At 41.5% G+C, this 14,437-nt stretch overlaps 1 protein-coding gene across 1 annotated transcript in view; it reads left to right on the forward strand.

Annotated features, from left to right (window-relative positions):
• Positions 1–5,589: 5,589 nt before the first annotated feature.
• Positions 5,590–14,437, forward strand: part of LOC311131735 (leukotriene B4 receptor 2-like) — a 34,890-nt gene continuing 26,042 nt past the window's right edge. Inside the window, exon 1 of the mRNA XM_084164857.1 lies at positions 5,590–5,836. The gene's annotated coding sequence lies outside the window, so the exon portion shown is untranslated. The remainder of the gene's footprint in view (positions 5,837–14,437) is intronic.

The following is a 14,437-nucleotide window of genomic DNA, read 5'->3' on the forward strand; positions in this document are numbered from 1 at the left end:
AATTTTCATCATAGGTACACGTCACTATGACAGACAAATTGAGAAAAATGTTTCCAGAAAATCACATTGTAGGATTTTTAATGAATTTATTTGCAAATTATGGTGGAAAATAAGTATTTGGTCACCTACAAACAAGCAAGATTTCTGGCTCTCACAGACCTGTAACTTCTTCTTTAAGAGGCTCCTCTGTCCTTCACTCATTACCTGTATTAATGGCACCTGTTTGAACTTGTTATCAGTATAAAAGACACCTGTCCACAACCTCAAACGGTCACACTCCAAACTCCACCATGGCCAAGACCAAAGAGCTGTCAAAGGACACCAGAAACAAAATTGTAGACCTGCACCAGGCTGGGAAGACTGAATCTGCAATAGGTAAGCAGCTTGGTTTGAAGAAATCAACTGTGGGAGCAATTATTAGGAAATGGAAGACATACAAGACCACTGATAATCTCCCTCGATCTGGGGCTCCACGCAAGATCTCACCCCGTGGGGTCAAAATGATCACAAGAACAGTGAGCAAAAATCCCAGAACCACACGGGGGGACCTAGTGAATGACCTGCTGAGAGCTGGGACCAAAGTAACAAAGCCTACCATCAGTAACACACTATGCCGCCAGGGACTCGAATCCTGCAGTGCCAGACGTGTCCCCCTGCTTAAGCCAGTACATGTCCAGGCCCGTCTGAAGTTTGCTAGAGTGCATTTGGATGATCCAGAAGAGGATTGGGAGAATGTCATATGGTCAGATGAAACCAAAATAGAACTTTTTGGTAAAAACTCAACTCGTCGTGTTTGGAGGACAAAGAATGCTGAGTTGCATCCAAAGAACACCATACCTACTGTGAAGCATGGGGGTGGAAACATCATGCTTTGGGGCTGTTTTTCTGCAAAGGGACCAGGACGACTGATCCGTGTAAAGGAAAGAATGAATGGGGCCATGTATCGTGAGATTTTAAGTGAAAACCTCCTTCCATCAGCAAGGGCATTGAAGATGAAACGTGGCTGGGTCTTTCAGCATGACAATGATCCCAAACACACCGCCCGGGCAACGAAGGAGTGGCTTCGTAAGAAGCATTTCAAGATCCTGGAGTGGCCTAGCCAGTCTCCAGATCTCAACCCCATAGAAAATCTTTGGAGGGAGTTGAAAGTCCGTGTTGCCCAGTGACAGCCCCAAAACATCACTGCTCTAGAGGTGATCTGCATGGAGGAATGGGCCAAAATACCAGCAACAGTGTGTGAAAACCTTGTGAAGACTTACAGAAAACGTTTGACCTGTGTCATTGCCAACAAAGGGTATATAACAAAGTATTGAGAAACTTTTGTTATTGACCAAATACTTATTTTCCACCATAATTTGCAAATAATTTAATTAAAAATCCTACAATGTGATTTTCTGGATTTTTTTTCCTCAATTTGTCTGTCATACTTGACGTGTACCTATGATGAAAATTACAGGCCTCTCTCATCTTTTTAAGTGGGAGAACTTGCACAATTGGTGGCTGACTAAATACTTTTGTTCCCCACTGTACTTCCCTAGTGTCCTTCCATTTCACAAAAAGCAGCTTCTTAGTCCTGATCCAACGTATGGGCCCCCTCTCCGCTGTCTTTGTCATGTCGTTTACCTTGGTCTTGGGGAAACCGATTCTGTTAGGACGAATGGTGCCACAAGCCCCTATTTTATTCTTCAAGAGGTCTATGAAAAGTGGATGTAGAACCATCAGATGGGGTGACTGACATAGCAGTCTACAATTTTGTTTCTGGTGTCCTTTGACAGCTCTTTGGTCTTGGCCATAGTGGAGTTTGGAGTGTGACTGTTTGAGGTTGTGCACAGGTGTCTTTTATACTGATAACAAGTTCAAACAGGTGCCATTAATACAATTAACGAGTGGAGGACAGAGGAGCCTCTTAAAGAAGTTACAGGTCTGTGAGAGCCAGAAATCTTGCTTGTTTGTAGGTGACCAAATACTTATTTTCCACCATAATTTGCAAATAAATTCATTAAAAATCCTACAATGTGATTTTCTGGGGGTTTTTTTCTCAATTTGTCTGTCATAGTTGACGTGTACCTATGATGAAAATTACAGGCCTCTCTCATCTTTTTAAGTGGGAGAACATGCACAATTGGTGGCTGACTAAATACTTTTTTTCCCCACTGTAACATTTTTTTTTTTTTTTTTTTTTTTTTTTTTAGTCATTTAGCAGACGCTCTTATCCAGAGCGACTTACAGTTAGTGAATACATATTTTTTTTTATACTGCCCCCCGTGGGAAACGAACCCACAACCCTGGCGTTGCAAACGCCATGCTCTATCAACTGAGCTACATCCCTGCCGGCCATTCCCTCCCCTACCCTGGACGACGCTGGGCCAATTGTGCGCCGCCCATGAGTCTCCCGGTCGCGGCCGGCGGCGACAGAGCCTGGATTCGAACCAGGATCTCTAGTGACACAGTTAGCACTGCGATGCAGTGCCTTAGACCACTGCGCCACTCAGGAGTACATTCAGGAGTACACTCAGGAGTACAACATTGAAATGACTTGTTACATAGGCCTATGTAAACAAAATTCAAAGCACAGAAAACTTAAAAAAAAAACTAAATACATAGTAAATTAGCTATATAAAGTAATGAAAATAATTTACTTACAGATCTAAAAGTGGATCCAATCCTTCTAGAAAGCAATCTTCGTTGGCAGAGTAGAAATACCAAATCGCTACCCTGATCCGAGTCCGACCAGTATTTTATTCAAATCTTCTATGTCGGTATACTTATTCATAGCTGCCTGTTCGATATTCTTCGTTTTTCCCTTCTTTTTTTTTTTCTTCTTGAGAAGCGAGCTTTTATGCTAAAGCAATTAAATCTGTTTACAATGTAATGTAGCGAGCGTCTAGTCTCTGAGCCAGGTAGCAATCGTTTGCATTATGCATAAAAGGTTCTAGGCCTTGCTTTGTCCCACCCAGGTCAACTGCATATCCCTGGAAAGCTTATCTCATTGGCTACAAGACTGTCAAGGTGTCATAGTAGCTAATTGCCTGTGTAATGGATGCGTGCCGCGCGTAAGCAGGCGACGTCATATTTTTGATGCGCAAAGAAATAGTCACTCGGTGGACATTCGATGTTGCCATTAAGTGATACATCATCAAATAACATTGGCAATATGTTAGATTTGTTCCTACCAACCTAAGGATTAATTTCATACCCCCCATGTAGCTATAGCTCAAACACAGACCAAATCTAAGCTTATCTTGTAAGATGTTTGGTGAAAACGTTGTGTAAAATAAACATTTTGACTCTCGGGGCTGGTGATCAATAACGGTAGGTCACAGGCAGACAAATAAGACATCTTCATGATCTGTGGAGTCCCGGCTTTTGGTGTGTATCGACGTATTCAGTGTTTATTTCATTTATGATTCACAATGCTAACCGGAATGTACAGTGGGGAAAAAAAGTATTTAGTCAGCCACCAATTGTGCAAGTTCTCCCACTTAAAAAGATGAGAGAGGCCTGTAATTTTCATCATAGGTACACGTCAACTATGACAGACAAAATAAGAAAAAAAATCCAGAAAATCACATTGTAGGATTTTTTATGAATTTATTTGCAAATTTGGTGGAAAATAAGTATTTGGTCAATAACAAAAGTTTCTCAATACTTTGTTATATACCCTTTGTTGGCAATAACACAGGTCAAACGTTTTCTGTAAGTCTTCACAAGGTTTACACACACTGTTGCTGGTATTTTGGCCCATTCTTCCATGCAGATCTCCTCTAGAGCTGTGATGTTTTGGGGCTGTCGCTGGGCAACACGGACTTTCAACTCCCTCCAAAGATTTTCTATGGGGTTGAGATCTGGAGACTGGCTAGGCCACTCCAGGACCTTGAAATGCTTCTTACGAAGCCACTCCTTCGTTGCCCGGGCGGTGTGTTTGGGATCATTGTCATGCTGAAAGACCCAGCCACGTTTCATCTTCAATACCCTTGCTGATGGAAGGAGGTTTTCACTCAAAATCTCACGATACATAGCGCCATTCATTCTTTCCTTTACACGGATCAGTCGTCCTGGTCCCTTTGCAGAAAAACAGCCCCAAAGCATGATGTTTCCACCCCCATGCTTCACAGTAGGTATGGTGTTCTTTGGATGCAACTCAGCATTCTTTGTCCTCCAAACACGACGAGTTGAGTTTTGACCAAAAAGTTATATTTTGGTTTCATCTGACCATATGACATTCTCCCAATCCTCTTCTGGATCATCCAAATGCACTCTAGCAAACTTCAGACGGGCCTGGACATGTACTGGCTTAAGCAGGAGGACACGTCTGGCACTGCAGGATTTGAGTCCCTGGCGGCGTAGTGTGTTACTGATGGTAGGCTTTGTTACTTTGGTACCAGCTCTCTGCAGGTCATTCACTAGGTCCCCCCGTGTGGTTCTGGGATTTTTGCTCACCGTTCTTGTGATCATTTTGACCCCACGGGGTGAGATCTTGCGTGGAGCCCCAGATCGAGGGAGATTATCAGTGGTCTTGTATGTCTTCCATTTCCTAATAATTGCTCCCACAGTTGATTTCTTAAAACCAAGCTGCTTACCTATTGCAGATTCAGTCTTCCCAGCCTGGTGCAGGTCTACCATTTTGTTTCTGGTGTCCTTTGACAGCTCTTTGGTCTTGGCCATAGTGGAGTTTGGAGTGTGACTGTTTGAGGTTGTGGACAGGTGTCTTTTATACTGATAACAAGTTCAAACAGGTGCCATTAATACAGGTAACGAGTGGAGGACAGAGGAGCCTCTTAAAGAAGAAGTTACAGGTCTGTGAGAGCCAGAGATCTTGCTTGTTTGTAGGTGACCAAATACTTATTTTCCACCATAATTTGCAAATAAATTCATTAAAAATCCTACAATGTGATTTTCTGGAGAAAAAAAATCTCAATTTGTCTGTCATAGTTGACGTGTACCTATGATGAAAATTACAGGCCTCTCTCATCTTTTTAAGTGGGAGAACTTGCACAATTGGTGGCTGACTAAATACTTTTTTTCCCCACTGTAGGTAACAGCCATCTTGAAATGAAGTCATAGGCTCGGCCTGCCCTTATACATTCATATGCCCATATATGGTAGTAAGTCACTGAGATTAAGGCACAGATCAATAGCCAAGATACTCAGCTTTCCGCAGACACCCTGCTTTTGCAGATAGCGGCTACCGTTCTCATACCAGACTGAATTGAATAAAACAAATCTAATAGGGTCCCCAAATATGGGGACTTTACATTTAAGAGGTTAAACGTCACTATCTAGAGTGAAAATAGATAAGGGAACTGATGTGACAGTTGAGGGTTAATAATAAATGGTTTAAATCACTTGTGCATTTCTCTCTTACCCTCTCAATTGATTGTTATCATCAATTGTTATTGATTATACGTACAACTCACTGTGATTGGCTCTTACATTATTTATTTACTCCTAGAATGTTTGTCATTTTTTAAAGTTCTCACTCATTCTTTCTCGCTCTCTATCTCAGGATTCGATGATAGATTGTGAAACGTGGGCATGGCATGTGACTAATTCACTTTCTTTTTTTTTTACTGTGTGTGCATGTCTCTCACTCTCATCTTTACAGCCAGGAGGGGTCATACACACTACATTATACAACAATACATCCCTTTCCTTTTACTCTGCTATAGCATGCTACAGCAAGCATGACAGCTCAGTGAAAACACAGAGAAAGTGAGAGAGAAAGTAAGGGATAAGGAGGAGAGAAAGAGGAGTATCGAGAAAAGTAGGAAGAAGACTAAGAAATGAAATAAAGGAAGCCTCTACTCCATCTCTTTCCCAGGATAAGGACTATTTGGTGAGTATGTTTTCCCTCTTTTTTCCCCCACACCTCCCTCCTGACTCTGGTCCTGTCAGTCAATGGGAATAGTCAGTAAAGTTAACAAAAACAGGAGCTATTAGCATACCCTCGGATAACAAAATATATAGATATACACATCAGAAATATGAATGCAAATACATTGGTAGTCCTGGAGCCCTATGTATCCTATCAAGTGTTTCAGAATAGAAGTTCTGATTTAGGATCAGTTTTGCCTTTTACACTGAGTGTACAAAACATTAAGAAAACCTGCTCTTTCCATGACAGACTGACCAGGTGAATCCAGGTGAAAGCTATGCTCCCTTATTGATGTCACTTGTTAATTCCACTTCAAATCAGTGTAGATGAAGGGGAGGAGACAGGTTAAAGAAGGATTTTTAAGCAGTGAGACAAATGAGACATGGATTGTGTATGTGGGCCATTCAGAGGGTGACTGGGCAATAAATAATATTTATGTGCCTTTGAACGGGGTATTGTAGTACGTGCCAGGCACACCGGTTTGTGTCAAAAACTGCAATGCTGCTGGGTTTTTCACGCTCAACAGTTTCCCGTGTGTATCAAGAATGGTCCACCACCCAAAGGACATCCAGCCAACTTGACACAACTGTGGGCCAGCATACCTGTGGAACGCTTTTTACACCTTGTAGAGTCGATGCCCAGACGAATTGAGGCTGTTCTGAAGGCAAAAGGGGGTGCAACTCAATATTAGGAAGGTGTTCCTAATGTTTTGTACACTCAGTGTAAGTAAATCTAAGTTCAAATGTTCTTGTCTTATAAAGTAATAACTTAATAAATAAGCTGCACACAGCAAGTCAATACATGTCGAACATATTTACACTATTACTCAGTAAAAGAACACACCTTATCTAGTACACACACACACACCAAACAAACCTCCTTGAACTTTCACAGTACTTTTTCCTTGTAATTCTGCCTAATAACCTAATTGTTTGGTATAATAATTGCAAATTAATAGTTGATAAAAAACAAGTTAGACAAGAAACAGACTCTTAGTAAGCCGTCTCAATGTGGGACAAATAAGGGCATACTACCTCAATTTGTGTTCCCTATTCCAAAGTTTGACCATATACAGTATCTCACAAAAGTGAGTACACCCCTCACATTTTTGTAAATATTTGAGTATATCTTTTCATGTGACAACACTGAAAAAATGACACTTTGCTACAATGTAGAGTAGTGAATGTACAGCTTGTATAACAGTGTACATTTGCTGTCCCCTCAAAATAATTAGCCATTTTCCCTCCCCGGTGTCATGTGACTCGTTAGTGTTACAAGGTCACACGTGTGAATGGGGAGCAGGTGTGTTAAATTTGGTGTCATCGCTCTCACACTCCCTCATACTGGTCACTGGAAGTTCAACATGGCAAAGAACTCTCTGAGGATCTGAAAAAAATAATTGTTGCTCTACATAAAGATGGCCTGGGCTATAAGAAGATTGCCAAGACCCTGAAACTGAGCTGCAGCACGGTGGCCAAGACCATACAGCGGTTTAACAGGACAAGTTCCACTCAGAACAGGCCTCGCCATGGTCGACCAAAGAAGTTGAGTGAACGTGCTCAGCGTCATATCCAGAGGTTGTCTTTGGGAAATAGACGTATGAGTGCTGCCAGCATTGCTGCAGCGGTTGAAGGGGTTGGGGGGGTCAGCCTGTCAGTGCTCAGACCATATGCTGCACACTGCATCAAATTGGTCTGCATGGCTGTCGTCCCAGAAGGAAGCCTCTTCTAAAGATGATGCACAAGAAAGCCCGCAAACAGTTTGCTGAAGACAAGCAGACTAAGGACATGGATTACTGAAACCATGTCCTGTGGTCTGATGAGACCAAGATAAACTTATTTGGTTCAGATGGTGTCAAGCGTGTGTGGCGGCAACCAGGTGAGGAGTACAAAGACAAGTGTGTCTTGCCTACAGTCAAACATGGTGGTGGGAGTGTCATGGTCTGGGGCTGCATGAGTGCTGCCGGCACTGGGGAGCTACAGTTCATTGAGGGAACCATGAATGCCAACATGTACTGTGACATACTGAAGCAGAGCATGATCCCCTCCCTTCGGAGACTGGGCCGCAGGGCAGTATTCCAACATGATAACGACCCCAAACACACCTCCAAGACGACCACTGCCTTGCTAAAGAAGCTGAGGGTAAAGGTGATGGACTGACCAAGCATGTCTCCAGACCTAAACCCTATTGAGCATCTGTGGGGCATCCTCAAACGGAAGGTGGAGGAGTGCAAGGTCTCTAACATCCACCAGCTCTGTGATGTCGTCATGGAGGAGTGGAAGAGGACTCCAGTGGCAACCTATGAAGCTCTGGTGAACTCCATGCCCAAGAGAGTTAAGGCAGTGCTGGAAAATGATGGTGGCCACACAAAATATTGACACTTTTGCCCAATTTTGACATTTTCACTTAGGGGTGTACTCACTTTTGTTGCCAGCGATTTAGACATTAATGGCTGTTTGTTGTGTTATTTTGAGGGGACAGTAAATTTACACTGTTATACAAGCTGTACACACTACTTTACATTGTAGCAAAGTGTCATTTCTTCAGTGTTGTCATGAAAAGATATACTCAAATATTTACAAAAATGTGAGGGGTGTACTCACTTTTGTGAGATACTGTATTTACTTGCAGAACATTCTTCCAGAAATGACCACTTTGGACAGAAAGGGACACACCTCCCCTCAAATGCAATTCATCCATGATGTAAACAACTAAATTTCCATTTATAATTCCATATATATGAATGTTGACTGTATAAGATTAGATTATGAATCGCAAAAGGGCACGTCTGCCTGAAACTGAGGATTTGTGTAGTTTGACTACGTAATAAATTGATTTATATACACTACCGGTCAAAAGTTTTAGAACACCTACTCATTCAAGGGTTTTTCTTTATTTTTCACTATTTTCTACATTGTAGAATAATAGTGAAGACATCAAAACTATTAAATAATGCATGGAATCATGTAGTAACCAAAATAGTGTTAAACAAATCAAAATATATTTTATTTTTGAGATTCTTCAAATAGCCACACTTTACCTTGATGACAACTTTGCACACTCTTGGCATTCTCTCAACCAGCTTCACCTGGAATGCTTTTCCAACAGTCTTGAAGGAGTTCCCACATATGCTGAGCTTTTCCTTCACTCTTCGGTGCAACTCATCCCAAACCATCTCAATTTGGTTGACGTCGAGGGATTGTGGAGGCCAGGTCATATGACGCAGCACTCCATCACTCTCCTTCTTGGTAAAATAGCCCGTACACAGCCTGGAGGTGTGTCGGGTTATTGTCCTGTTGAAAAACAAATTATAGTCCCACTAAGCCCAAACCAGATGGGATGGCATATTGCTGCAGAATGCTGTGGTAGCCATGCTGGTTAAGTGTGCCTTGAATTCTAAATAAATCACAGACAGTGTCACCAGCAGAGCACCCCAACACCATAACACCACCTCCTCCATGCTTCACGGTGGGAACTACACATACGGAGATCATACGTTCACCCACACCGCGTCTCACAAAGACTTGGCCCAAGCAATTATTTTCATTGGTGTCCTTTAGTAGTGGTTTATTTGCAGCAATTCGACCATGAAGGCCTGATTCACACAGTCCCCTCTGAACAGTTGATGTTGAGATGTGTCTGTGACTTGAACTCTGTGAAGCATTTATTTGGGCTGCAATTTCTGAGGCTGGTAACTCTAATGAACTTATCCTCTGCAGCAGAGGTAACTCTGGGTCTTCCATTCCCGTGGCAGTCCTCATGAGAGCCAGTTTCATCATAGCACTTGATGGTTTTTGCGACTGCACTTGAATAAACTTGAAAAGTTCTTGAAATGTTCCATATTGACTGACCATGTTTTAAAGTAATGATGGACTGTCATTTCTCTTTGCTTATTTGAGCTGTTCTTGCCATAATATGGACTTGGTCTTTTACCAAATAGGGCTATCTTCTGTATACCACCCCTACCTTGTCACAACACAACTGATTGGCTCAAACGCATTAAGATGGAAAGAAATTCCACAAATGTACTTTTAAAGAAGGCACACCTGTTAATTGAAATGCATTCCAGGTGACTACCTCATGAAGCTGGTTGAGAGAATGCCAAGAGTGTGCAAAGCTGTCATCAAGACAAAGGGTGGCTATTTGAAGAATCTCAAAAATAAAATATATTTTGATTAGTTTAACACTTTTTTGGTTACTACATGATTCCATATGTCTTATTTCATAGTTTTGATGTCTTCACTATTATTCTACAATGTAGAAAATAGTAAAAATAAAGAAAAACCCTTGAATGAGTAGGTGTTCTAAAACTTTTGACCGGTAGTGTGTCAAATAGCCAACATTAGTTTTGCTCGATTCACATTATATAATTAGTGAGGGAAAAAAGTATTTGATCCCCTGCTGATTTTGTACGTTTGCCCACTGACAAAGAAATGATTAGTCTATAATTTTAATGGTAGATTTATTTTAACAGTGAGAGAATAACAACAAAATCCAGAAAAACGCATGTCAAAAATTGTATAAATTGATTTGCATTTTAATGAGGGAAATAAGTATTTGACCCCCTCTCAATCAGAAAAATGTCTGGCTCCCAGGTGTCTTTTTATACAGGTAACGAGCTGAGATTAGGAGCACACTCTTAAAGGGAGTGCTCCTAGTCTCAGTTTATTACCTGTATAAAAGACACCTGTCCACAGAAGCAATCAATCAATCAGATTCCAAACTCTCCACCATGGCAAAGACCAAAGAGCTCTCCAAGGATGTCAAGGACAAGATTGTAGACCTACACAAGGCTGGAATGGGCTACAAGACCATCGCCAAGCAGCTTGGTGAGAAGGTGACAACAGTTGGTGCGATTATTCGCAAATGGAAGAAACACAAAAGAACTGTCAATCTCCCTCGGCCTGGGGCTCCATGCAAGCTCTCACCTCGTGGCGTTGCAATGATCATGAGAATGGTGACGAATCAGCCCAGAACTACACGGGAGGATCTTGTCAATTATCTCACGGCAGCTGGGACCATAGTCACCAAGAAAACAATTGGTAACACACTATGCCATGAAGGACTGAAATCCTGCAGCGCCCGCAAGGTCCCCCTGCTCATGAAAGCACATACAGTTGAAGTCGGAAGTTTACATACACTTAGGTTGGAGTCATTAAAACTCGTTTTTCAACCACTCCACAAATTTCTTGTTAACAAACTATAGTTTTGGCAAGTTGGTTAGGATATCTACTTTGTGCATGACACAAGTCATTTTTCCAACAATTGTTTACAGACAGATTATTTCACTTATAATTCACTGGATCACAATTGGGTCTGAAGTTTACATACACTAAATTGATTGCGCCTTTAAACAGCTTGGACATTTTCAGAAAATGATGTCATGGCTTTAGAAGCTTCTGATAGGCTAAGTGACATAATTTGAGTCAATTGGAGGTGTACCTGTGGATGTATTTCAAGGCCTACCTTCAAACTCAGTGCCTCTTTGCTTGACATCATGGGAAAATCAAAAGAAATCAGCCAAGACCTCAGAAAAAGAATTGTAGACCTCCACATGTCTGGTTCATCCTTGGGAGCAATTTACAAACTCCTGAAGGTACCACGTTCATCTGTACAAACAATAGTATGCAAGTATAAACACCATGGGACCACGCAGCCGTCATACCGCTCAAGAAGGGACGCGTTCTGTCTCCTAGAGATGAAAGTACTTTGTGTGCGAAAAGTGCAAATCAATCCCAGAACAACAGCAAAGGACCTTGTGAAGATACTGGAGGAAACAGGTACAAAAGTATCTATATCCACAGTAAAACGAGTCCTATATCGACATAACCTGAAAGGCCGCTAAGCAAGGAAGAAGCCCCTGCTTCAAAACCGCCATAAAAAAGCAAGACTATGGTTTGCAACTGCACATGGTGACAAAGATCATACTTTTTGGAGAAATGTCCTCTGGTCTGATGAATCAAAAACAGAACTGTTTAGCCATAATGACCATCGTTATGTTTGGAGGAAAAAGGGGAAGGCTTGCAAGCCGAAGAACACCATCCCAACTGTGAAGCACGGGGGTGGCAGCATCATGATGTGGGGGTGCTTTGTTGCAGGAGGGACTGGTGCACTTCACAAAATAGATGGCATCATGAGGAAGGAAAATTATGTGGATATATTGAAGCAAAATCTCAAGACATCAGTCAGGAAGTTAAAGCTTGGTCGCAAATGGGTCTTCCAAATGGACAATGACCCCAAGCATACTTCCAAAGTTGTGCCAAAATGGCTTAAGGACAACAAAGTCAAGGTATTGGAGTGGCCATCACAAAGCCCTGACCTCAATCCTATAGAAAATGTGTGGGCAGAACTGAAAAAGCGTGTGCGAGCAAGGAGGCCTACAAACCTGACTCAGTTACACCAGCTCTGTCAGGAGGAATGGGCCAAAATTAACCCAACTTATTGTAGGAAGCTTGTGGAAGGCTACCCGAAACATTTGACCTAAGTTAAACAATTTAAAGGCAACGCTACCAAATACTAATTGAGTGTATGTAAACTTCTGACCCACTGGGAATGCGATGAAAGAAATAAAAGCTGAAATAAATCATTCTCTCTGCTATTATTCTGACATTTCACATTCTTAAAATAAAGTGGTGATCCTAACTGACCTAAAACAGGGCATTTTTACTAGAATTAAATGTCAGGAATTGTTAAAAACTGAGTTTAAATGTATTTAGCTAAGGTGTATGTAAACTTCCGACTTCAACTGTATACAGGCCCGTCTGAAGTTTGCCAATGAACATCTGAATGATTCAGAGGAGAACTGGGTGAAAGTGTTGTGGTCAGATGAGACCAAAATTGAGCTCTTTGGCATCAACTCAACTCGCCGTGTTTGGAGGAGGAGGAATGCTGCCTATGACCCCAAGAACACCATCCCCACCGTCAAACATGGAGGTGGAAACATTATGCTTTGGGGGTGTTTTTCTTCTAAGGGGACAGGACAACTTCACCGCATCAAAGGGACGATGGACGGGGCCATGTACCGTCAAATCTTGGGTGAGAACCTCCTTCCCTCAGCCAGGGCATTGAAAATTGGTCGTGGATGGTTATTCCAGCATGACAATGACCCAAAACACACGGCCAAGGCAACAAAGGAGTGGCTCAAGAAGAAGCACATTAAGATTAAGTGGCCTAGCCAGTCTCCAGACCTTAATCCCATAGAAAATCTGTGGAGGGAGCTGAAGGTTCGAGTTGCCAAACGTCAGCCTCGAAACCTTAATGACTTGGAGAAGATCTGCAAAGAGGAGTGGGACAAAATCCCTCCTGAGATGTGTGCAAACCTGGTGGCCAACTACAAGAAACGTCTGACCTCTGTGATTGCCAACAAGGGTTTTGCCACCAAGTACTAAGTCATGTTTTGCACAAGGGTCAAATACTTATTTCCCTCATTAAAATGCAAATCAATTTATAACATTTTTTACATGCGTTTTTCTGGATTTTGTTGTTGTTATTCTGTCTCTCACTGTTCAAATAAACCTACCATTAGAATTATAGACTGATTATGTCTTTGTCAGTGGGCAAACGTACAAAATCAGCAGGGGATCAAATACCTTTTTCCCTCACTGTATATGCTATATATCCGACATTCATATATTGAAGTATAAATGGAAGTTTTGTTGCTAATTGTTTAGATCAAATTTGGACTTGAATGTTGGCTGTGTGGCATATGGTTGGAGGTGTGCCCCTTTGTCCAATTAGGTAATTTCTGGATTTAAAAAAATCAGCAATTCTTCTGCAAGTAAAATTATGGTCACACTTTACAATTGGGTACAAATATTGAGGTAGTATGCTCTTACTAGTCCCATTGAGACAGCTTACTAAGAATCTGTGTAATTTGCTTTTGATTATCTATGAATACATCTTTATTACAGCTAATAATTAGGATATTAAGGATTGGCCAGTAATACATGACTTATGTTTGAATTAGAAAACACTTAATTAAGGCCTAATATATGGCTAATAAGACATTATAAAGGCCTTAAACTACTTATCTACATACTTATACACTATAATGTGTGTACCTTAAAATTAAAAGTGTTACCCACGGTTCTAATCTAGACAGTTGCAAGGAAAAAATAGGATATATTTGATTGTTATGTTTGCTTTGCCAGTCCCTTGGCGTTATTGTGTGTTCATTTTGACTCACCTTAGATGTCCTACGGGAGCCACTGTACCTGGGCTAAACAGTGTTGTTATGCTAGCTCAAGAACTTGAGGATGTTAGTTGTAGCTTATATACCTGAGCCATTTATAAAGAACAAAGTATTGTTCTTTCAACGCAACACTGATGTTATATTAGACCTACATACTCAGACTATGGCCCTCTCTGGACCAAACACTAAGATGTAGGATTCATCCAACATGGCACCTTGTTCCCATAGCACCTTATCAAAAGTTGTGCACTACCACTTGTGCACCATTTCGAAAGCAAATATACTGATTTGAAACAGGCCTCGGAGGGAGGTAGAATGATTTCTCAAACAAACACTGTAGCTACAATACTTACTGTTTGCTTTACAACTCA

This window comes from Coregonus lavaretus (assembly GCF_964263955.1).
Source record: "Coregonus lavaretus genome assembly, chromosome: 7".
Lineage (NCBI taxonomy): Eukaryota > Metazoa > Chordata > Actinopteri > Salmoniformes > Salmonidae > Coregonus > Coregonus lavaretus.